Raw genomic sequence first — 9428 nt, forward strand, 5'->3', positions numbered from 1 at the left:
GTGGCTGGTGCCTTAGCCACTTGAGCCACAGGCGCCGAGCCGAGACTCTGTCTTAAAAACAAACAAACAAAAGCCACTCCTTAGTGAGACTCAAATTAAAGCCTCATCTCAAAGTAGAGGGGTCTGAATGTTTTTCCCCTGGCTCAGCTGCCTCACCGAAACCTCCCCCTCACATGTTAACCCTTGCCCTCTGGAACTCATAATGTGTAGTCAATGTCTTCTCAAAGCATCTCTCTGTCCTCCACCTTAATGGAAGGTTGGGTCTGTCCCAGAGGACACTGGCTTCTCCTAGCCATCTCCAGAATAGATATTCCTTTCTTCTCACACCCCATGCACCTCGGGAGTGTGTGTGTGGGGGAGGGCACAGTGTAGTATTGCAGCCCAATATTTTCTCTCTTCTTTCAAAAACAAAGCCCAAACAGGGACATGTATTAAAATGTCAGTATACAGTGATCCAAAGGCCCATTCCTCTACAGAAACACTAGAAAAATGAGCAAAAGTTATCAGAATCAATTTCGTCAGAATTTTGAAAAATAATCAAAGCTTACAGCAAGGGTGCTTCTTCTCCTGTGATGATGCCAGTGTAGCAGGAGGGTCTGGAGGCCCTAGGGGCCCTGGAATGAGAGGCTATGGCAGTTTCTGTGGAGGTTTCAGCTGCAGCATTCTGGCCGGGGTTGCAGCCATGGTCAGAGTTGGTACCGAGGTCATGGAGCTCATGGAGGACAAAGAGTGGATGCCTGTCACCAAGTTGGGCCACCTGGTCAAGGACTTGAAGAGAAAATCGCTGGAGGAAATCTATCTCTTCTCCCTGTGCATCAAGGAATCTGAGCTCATTGACTCTTTCCTGGGGGCATTGTTCAAGGATGAGGTTTTGAAGATTATGCCAGTGCAAAAGCACACCCAAACTGGCCAGCGGACCAGGTTCAAGGCCTTTGTTGCCATTGGAGACTACAGTGGCCATGTCAGTCTGGGTGTTAAGTGCTCTGAGGAAGTAGCCATGGCTAGGCACAGTGGTTCATGCCTGTAATCCTAGCGCTCTGGGAGGCCAAGGTGAGTGGATTGCTTGAGCTCACAAGGTCAAGACCACCCTGAGCCAGAACAAGACCTCATCTTTAAAAATAGCCAGGTATTGTGGTGGGTGCGTGTAATTCCAGCTACTTCGGAGGCTGAGGCAAGAGAATTGCTTAAGCCCAAGAGTTTGCTGTAAGCTGTGACATAATGGCCCTCTACCGAGGGCAACAAAGTGAGACTCTGTCTCAAAAAAAAAAAAAGGAAATAGCCAGTGCCATCCAAGGGGCCATCATCCTAGCCAAGCTCTCTATTGTCCCAGTACAGACAGCCTTCTGGGGGAGCAAGATGGGCAAGCCCCACACTGTTCCTTGCACGGTAACAGGGCACTGTGGCTCTGTGCTGGTACACCTCATCCCTGCTCCTAGAGGAAATAGCACCCATGCCTAAGAAGCTGCTAATGATGGCTGACATCAATGACTTCTACACCTCACCCAGGGGCTACACTGTTACCCTGGACACCTTCACCAACCCCACTTTTGATGCCATTTCTAAGACCTATAGCTATCTCACTCCTGAACTCTGGAAAGAGGCAGTGTTCACCAAATCTTCTTACTAGGAATTCATTGACCATCTTGTCAAGACTCACACCAGAGTCTCTATGCAGAGGGCCCAGGTTCCAGCTGTGGCTACAACATAGCATTTTTATACAAGAATAATAAAGGGAATTAAGTCCCTTAAAAAAGGTTTACAGCAAGCAAGCAAATGCTGAATCAAGAACAAGGTGACTTGGCATTGGCAGGGAGCTTTGTAGTACTTTAACTTCACCTTGCTCTATATGGGATAGTGGTGGTTTTGAAAATGGCAACCTGGCTCGGCGCCTGTGGCTTAAGCGGCTAAGGCGCCAGCCACATACACCTAAGGTGGCGGGTTCGAATCCCCAGCCCGGGCCCGCCAAACAACAATGATGGCTGCAACCAAAAAATGGCCAGGCACTGTGGCGGGCGCCTGTAGTCCCAGCTACTTGGGAGGCGGAGGCAGGAGACTCGCTTGAGCCCAGGAGTTGGAGGTTGCTGTGAGCGTGATGGCCATGGCACTCTACCCAAGGGGATAGCTTGAGGCTCCGTCTCAAAAAAAAAAAAAAAAAAAGAAAATGGCAACCTATACTCCTGGTTGGGCACTCGGTTCTAGAAGGAGTAGAGTGGACTTTGTCCTCAAGGTATTGTATTCATTGGAATATGTCTAGAGATTTCTTGAAGGACTGACACAAGTTTATTTTGTTTGTTTCAATTAACTCAGCACTCGTTCAGGGTGGAAAAGGACCTATGTAAAGGCCATTCTGGAATACACTGAAATATAATTGAATAAACTGATTCTTCCTCAACTGAAAATTACTGCTGGGGCAAACAATAGACACACTGAAAGTTTTGGAGGACGAACTAAGGAGAGAATTTCTGTGATAAGGGCTTTGAAAAGCTTCCATGTTAAAAAAATTGTTTTCATGTATAACAGGGAATCCAAAATTCCACACACATGCCCAGGATTGGACCAAAAAGGAAGATAAATGTTTCTGTCCAGCCTATCTTTAGATTCTGTGCAAGTAGGGAAGAAAAAAATATGTAGTAAGTTGTAAACAGACTAAATATTGAAGGAGTGCCCCAACACAGAGCCATTCTGCAAAAACTGAGAGTAATTGTTTTTTTTAATTTGGATCCAGGCATTTAAGAAAATGTCTGTCAAATCATTAGCTAAATTAACAGACACTTAAGAGATCATACATGGCAAAGAACATAATTTTGGGGGGACATAGTCAAAAGCTGTTGCCCCGGGTGGAGTGCCATGGCATCACGGCTCATGGCAGCCTCGGACTCTTGGGCTTGAGCAGTTCTTCTGCCTCAGCCTCCCGGGTAGCTGGGACTGGGGGTGCCCACCACAATGCCTGGCTATTTTTTGATTGTAGTTGTCATTGTTGTCTGGCAGGCCCAGGTTGGATTCAAACCCACCAGCTTCAGTGTGTGTGGCTGGTACCCTAGCCGCTGAGCTACAGGCGCTGAGCCTAAATCACTGTATCTTCAGATATCAGTTGTTTTGAAGCCAGTTCTTAGCTAGGAATATTTAATTTTCTTATTACTATTATACCCAAAATAGGTTTTTCAGTTATAAAGTTATTACCTCCAATATGTTCTGAAGTTCTTGCTCCCTTTTATTTAAGCAAGATGCCCAATGTTCAGAAAAACTAATTGTGCTTGTATTCAGAAACTCACATATCTAATCAGTCTCTTGAGATATTTTTTCCAGGTTGCTACTAAGTTTATCATATTGTTTCACAGAGTCTTCAACCAATTTTGTACCTTCTTGGTTAAAATATCTGAGTTCCTGTGACAAGCCATCTGAATCAGCACATGAAAAGTTGTTTGGTTGATTGTATTATTAGATTTCCTGCAAAAAGAGAATGACATTGTTGAAATGGGAAACCAAGACTCAAAGGTTATATAATTTCTCAAGATCACACAGCTCTAAGGTGGCAGATTTGGACACATGTCTGGCTCTAGAGCCCACTGTCTTATGAATCTTCTACATTGATGAATGATGCTTTGGACAGTGTCTTTTCACAGCAGACATCACATCTGCTGCTAAATGACCTTTGAAAAAAGATCATCTTTCCTCATGAAAACTTTTCCAGTCCTCCTCCACATTTGATGTTTTATTTTGTATCTTTTACAGTATTTAATTATATAGTTATTAAGATGAAATTTTGTCTACTTGTATTCCTCCTACTAAACTATGTCACTTCAGGGCATCTCCTACAGCCTCTGGTCTACCCCTAAATTGGCCAGTTTGTGATTCTGTTGTGAAGCAGCTTCCCTTGCCTAATACATAAATGAATCATAAACATTTTGTTATTTAAAAAAAAAAGTCACCAGAGAAGCAACTAAAGTCCACAGCAAGCACAACAACAAACTCTGAAAGAAGGAAGACCCTAATTTTAAAATGCCACATTATTCATAATGTCCAATTACAAGCAAAAAACAATGAAGCATGCAAAGAAACAAGGAAGTATGGCCCATTCACAGGAAAAAAAATAAACAAAAACTGTACCTAAGGAAGTACAGACATTAGGCTTACCAGACAAAAAACTAAATCAACTGCCCTAAATTTGGTCAAAGTGCTAAAGGAAATCATGAATAAACAAATAAAGGAAACCACAAGAACAAAATCTTGACAAAGACTACTAGTAAAGAGGTGGAAATTATAAAAAAAAAAAAAAGGAGCCAAATAGACATTCTGGAACTAACAAAGTACAATACTGAGAATGAAAAATTTATTAGCAATTTCAAAAGCAGATCTGAGCAAGCACAAGAAATAATCAGCAAACTCAAAAATATAAATGAACACGTTCCCCCCAATAAACAAAAGCAGAGCGAGTTAATCACTAGTGGTCCTGTCTTTTTTTTTTTTTGAGACAGAGCCTCAAGCTATCCTCCCTGGGTGGAGTGCCATGGCATCACGCTCACAGCAACCTCCAACTCCTGGGCTCAAGCGAGTCTCCTGCCTCAGCCTCCCAAGTAGCCGGGACTACAGGCGCCCGCCACAACGCCTGGCCATTTTTTTTTTTTTTTTGGTTGCAGCCATCATTGTTGTTTGGCGGGCCCGGGCTGGGGATTCGAACCCGCCACCTTAGGTGTATGTGGCTGGCGCCTTAGCCGCTTGAGCCACAGGCACCGAGCCTAGTGGTCCTGTCTTAAAAGAAATGCTAGGAAGAGTCCTTCAGGCAAAAATGGAGAACATGGCACAACTCAAAACCAGATGAAGCAATAAAGAACATTAGGAAAAGTACCCATATATATAAACATAAATGTGAGTATTAATGTATGTTTGTTTTGTAACTTTTCTAGTTTCCTATATTGTGTAAAACAAAAAGGCATAAAAATATAAATCTATGTTAGTATGCACAAAATGCAGAAAGATGTAAGTTGTGACAATAATAACATAAATGGGGATGGGACAGAGTTGTATAGGAGTAGATTTTTGTCACCATTGAAATTAAACTGCTATTATATAAAACTAGATTATAGAAAAATTAACATGTAAATTGTAATCCTGTGTTACTGCTAAGAAAATTACTAGAAAGGAGGCAGAGCAAGATGGCTGAATAGCACCTTCCAGAAATCCTCCTCCTCCCCCAGGAACACCAAATTGAACACCTTCATAAGAACCAAAAATCAAGTAAGCAGTCAGAGTACCTTGTTTTAACATCATATCAGGGAAAGAGGCATTGAAGAAGGTAGGAGAGATAATCATGTGTTGTTTACATGACCCCATCTCTATCCCCAAGCGGCACCGCAACAGACAGAATCTGTGTGCTTTGCAAGAGAAAGTGAAGTATTTGTGGGCATTTGCATCAGAACTCAGTGCTGCCCTGCCACAGTGGAACACTACACAAAGCAGAATTCTGTCAGTGCCCACAAAGGGTGCATTTAGACCAACCTCAGCCAGAGGAGAGTGCTTTGCCTCAGTGGTAAGAAACTGAGTTCCTGACAGGTCCACCACCTGCTGACTAAAGTGGTCTGGGGCCCAGAGTAAATGAAAGTCATTTGGGCCACAAGGACTGCAGACCTTTGGCAAGTCCTGATGCTATGCTAAGCCAAAATATAGTAGACTTGGGGTGCATGATGACCCAGTGAGACACCAGCTTTGGTGGCAAAGGGAGTGCCTGCATCATTATCCCTCCAACTCCAGGCAGTGCAGCTTGGGGAGAGATTCCTTCCACTTGGGAAAAGAAAAAGGAAAAGTACTCTTTTCAACTTGGGTATCAGCTCAGCCACAGTAAAATAAAGGACCAAGCAGATTCCTGAGGCCTGCTGATTCCATGCCCTATCTCCTAGACAGTATTTCTAGACCAGAACTCATCACTTTGAAGGGAAGAACCCAGTTCTGGTAGGAATCACTACTTCTGGTAGGAATCACTACTTGGTGACTAAAGAGTCCTTGGGCCTTGAATAAACACCAGTAATAGCCTGGCAGTAGTCACCACTGGCCTTAGGTTAGACCCAGTGTTGTACTGGCTTCAGGTGTGACCTCGAACAGTGTTAGTTGTGGTAGCCATGGGACTATTCATGTCATCCCTTTCCCAACTCTAGGGAGCCCAGCACCAAGAGACATTCTTTCTGTTTGGGGGAAAATAAAGGAAGAGAGTGAAAGACTTTGCCTGGCAATCCAAGGAATTGTCCTGCATCTTACCCAATCCCACTAAGGTAGTACTCCAGGAGTCTGCAAGAGTGATGACATTATTGAGCTTGGGACACCCCCAGTGCTGACACAGCTGCAGTGACCAAAACTTAGATCACAGCACTCAGTTCCCTTGGAATATCTGAAAAGCCTTTTCAAGAAGGCTGGGTACTGACAAGCCTAGACTGTGAAGATTAGAATAAATACCTAATTTTTCAGTGCTCAGATGTCAACAAATATCCACAAGTTTCAAGAACATGAAGGAAAGCAGGGCACGGTGGTTCATGCCTGTAATCTTAGCACTCTGAGAGGCCAAGATAAGTGGATTGCTTGATCTTAAGAGTTTGAGACCAGCCTGAGCAAGAAAGAGAGACTCTGTCTCTACTAAAAAATAGAAAAATTATCTGGGCTTGGTGGTACATGCCTGTAGTCTCAGTTACTTGGCAAGGTGAGGCAAGAGGATCACTTGAACCCAGGATTTTGAGACTGCTGTCAGCTATGACACCATGGTAGTCTAGCCTGAAGCAACAGAGTGAGAATCTGCCTCAAAAAAAAAAAAAAAATCCAATGAATCCCCAACAATAAAAAAAAAAAAATCCAGCTCGGCTGCACCTCTGCGCCCTCTCCTGGGCTCCCCCGTGCGCTGCCGGGGAGCTGGGGGCCGCCAGGGCTCAGCCCCACGCCCTCTCCGGCTGCCCAGCACTTGGCCCAAGCTGCGCGACCCCCACCGCCCCAGCCAGCGCCAGCTGCCGGCCGCCCCTCGAGAGGGCGAGAGAGTTCAGAAGTACTTACTGTACAGAGCACCTACTGTGTGCCTGCCTGTGCTTTGAAACAGAAAATGAACGGAACGCCGTGCCTGCCCCACTAGTGAATTCTGTCTCAAGGGTAGAGGGGAGCCATAGGGCCCCAGGTTGCTTATGCCAAAGTGAACCACGTTTCAACAAGAAGCAGGTCAGTGAGGGTGGGAGTCTGTGATCAAAAAAGTGATTTTCTGGCAGAGGTAAGAGCTCATTCTGTGACTTAGTGGGGGTTGTGGGGAGGGATGTGAATTGGTCAAGCAAGTCCCTAAACCAGGGGTTATACAGTCCCAGGTGTGATGACAGACAGCAATTGCTGCCTCCCTAAACCCTCACTCAGGACTGAAAGATGCTGGTTAAGCCAAACGCTGAGGAAAAAGATCTGCTTTTGAGGGTGCTTTTCTCATGGCCCAACTGTGTTACTTTGGACAAGCCACTAACCTTCTCTGAGCTGGTCCTTCCCCGCCCCCAGTTCTGCCGCAGCTCAGCTCACGCGCCCGCGGGGTTGCGGGCGAAGAGCAACATTGTCATCTCGTGGCTGAAGATGGTACTGCTGGCCCGGCTGAGGGGCGGAAGGAAACCGGGGGTCATTGCAGAGTGGGGAGGTGACTGCCCCCGTCGTGACCCACCCGTTGAGACGTTTTTTGCAAAGACTGGGACGGTTCCTTGTGGAATGCAACCACTTCCCTTTAGCTGAAATTGTCGCTGGCAACCCCAACCAACAAACACAGAATTGACTTTGACTGCATTTACAGCAACTGACAGAATCTTATTCAGTTGCCCTGGGTAGAATGCGGTGGCTCATATCTCACAGCAACCTCTAACTCTTGAGCGCAAGAAATCCTCTTTGTCTCAGCCTCCTGAGTATCTGGGGAAACAGGCACCTGCCGCAAGGCCAGGCTAGAATAGAGACTGGGTGTCCCCCTTGCTCAGTCTGGTTTCAAACTCCTGAGCTCAAGCAGTCCACCCACCTCAGCATCCCAGAGTGCTAGGATTACAAATGTGAACCACCACACTGAGCCGCTTTTTAACCATTTTAAAATGTATACAATTCAGTAGCATTTTGTGAAGTCTCCCTACAACCATCACCACTATCTAGTTCCAGGACGTTTTCATCACCCCTAATTAAAACCATTAGTAGTAACTCCCATTCTACCCTAGTCCTTGGCAACTACTAATCTGCTTTCTGTATCTATAAATTTATCTATTCTGGACATTTCATAGAATGAAATCATACAATATGTGATCTTTTGTGTCTGGCTCCTTTCATCTACCATTTTGTTTTCGAGATTCACCTATGTGGTAGTGTGACTCACTGTGACTCAGCACTTCATTCCTTTTTATGGCTGGATCATATTCCATTGTGTAGATAGACCATATTTGTTTATCTATCATCTTTTGATGAGTATTTAGGTTGTTTCTACCTCTTGTAGAGACACTGTTATGAATGGTGCTGCTATAAACATTCATGTACAAGTTGAGACATTTGTTTTCCATTCTTTGGGGCTTACATGTTTTTATTCATTTAATCCTCATTTTATAGCTGAGGAAAGTGAGGCACAGAGAGGTTAAGCAATTTTTCCATGGCCACACTGCCAACCAGCAGGCAGCAGAATGGGATTTGACCCAGAGCAGTCTGACACCAGGGCTTGTTAACCAGCAAGATGGATGGTTGTACTGACTAGCATATGCTCTTCCCTATTCACTAGTGCCTCAGCAGAGCCCAGAAACTAGATGCAGCCTCATCTCCTTCTCCAGTAGTCTCCCAGTTGGTTGAGTGGCAATGTCCTGGGGGCAGAGGGATGAGAGAATGATAGATCTTGGCCAACCACAGTCCCTCAAGCCAGGAGCTTTCTGGACCAGGTCTATGACCCAGTTTGATCAATGAGATGTAACAGGAATTAGGGGACAATCATTCTCCTTGATCAAATTCAAGAATCAGAGGCCCTTTTTTGCCCTCCACCCCCTTTCTTCTTGACAGCTTCATGAGTAAGGGTGTGATGGAAAGGGCTCTGGCAGCTTCTTGTGACCATGAGGCACCACATTGCCCACCACCACCACCAGCTACAAGTGGTGGAGGGAAAAGACAGAGAGCCTGGCAACATCTTTGAGCCAATGTGTCACCCAAAAGTGCTGCCTCCAGACTGCCATTCACAAAGATGTTAGATTGCATTGTTTAAACTCAGCTATTTGGCAGCAAACAGCAGTCTAATTGGAAAAGGTAGCATGTTGCTTAGGATATTGCATCCTCATTTATAAGTAAAATATGTTTGTAATTTCCCTTTATAATAATATATTTTTTCCAATTTTAATATCAGGTATATCCAGATGAAGTAGAATGATTTTGAAGTATTTATGCTTTTTCTATTCTCTATAAGATTTGGCATGATCTGT

The 9428-nt window shown here is 44.8% G+C and overlaps 1 pseudogene; it reads left to right on the top strand.

Moving 5' to 3' along the window:
• Nucleotides 1–577: 577 nt before the first annotated feature.
• Nucleotides 578–1708, top strand: LOC100957917 (annotated as a pseudogene).
• The last annotated feature ends 7720 nt before the right edge of the window (nucleotides 1709–9428 follow it).

The sequence above is a fragment of the Otolemur garnettii genome, unplaced genomic scaffold (assembly GCF_000181295.1).
Source record: "Otolemur garnettii isolate 467f Iridium unplaced genomic scaffold, OtoGar3 scaffold00259, whole genome shotgun sequence".
Classification (NCBI taxonomy): Eukaryota; Metazoa; Chordata; class Mammalia; order Primates; family Galagidae; genus Otolemur; species Otolemur garnettii.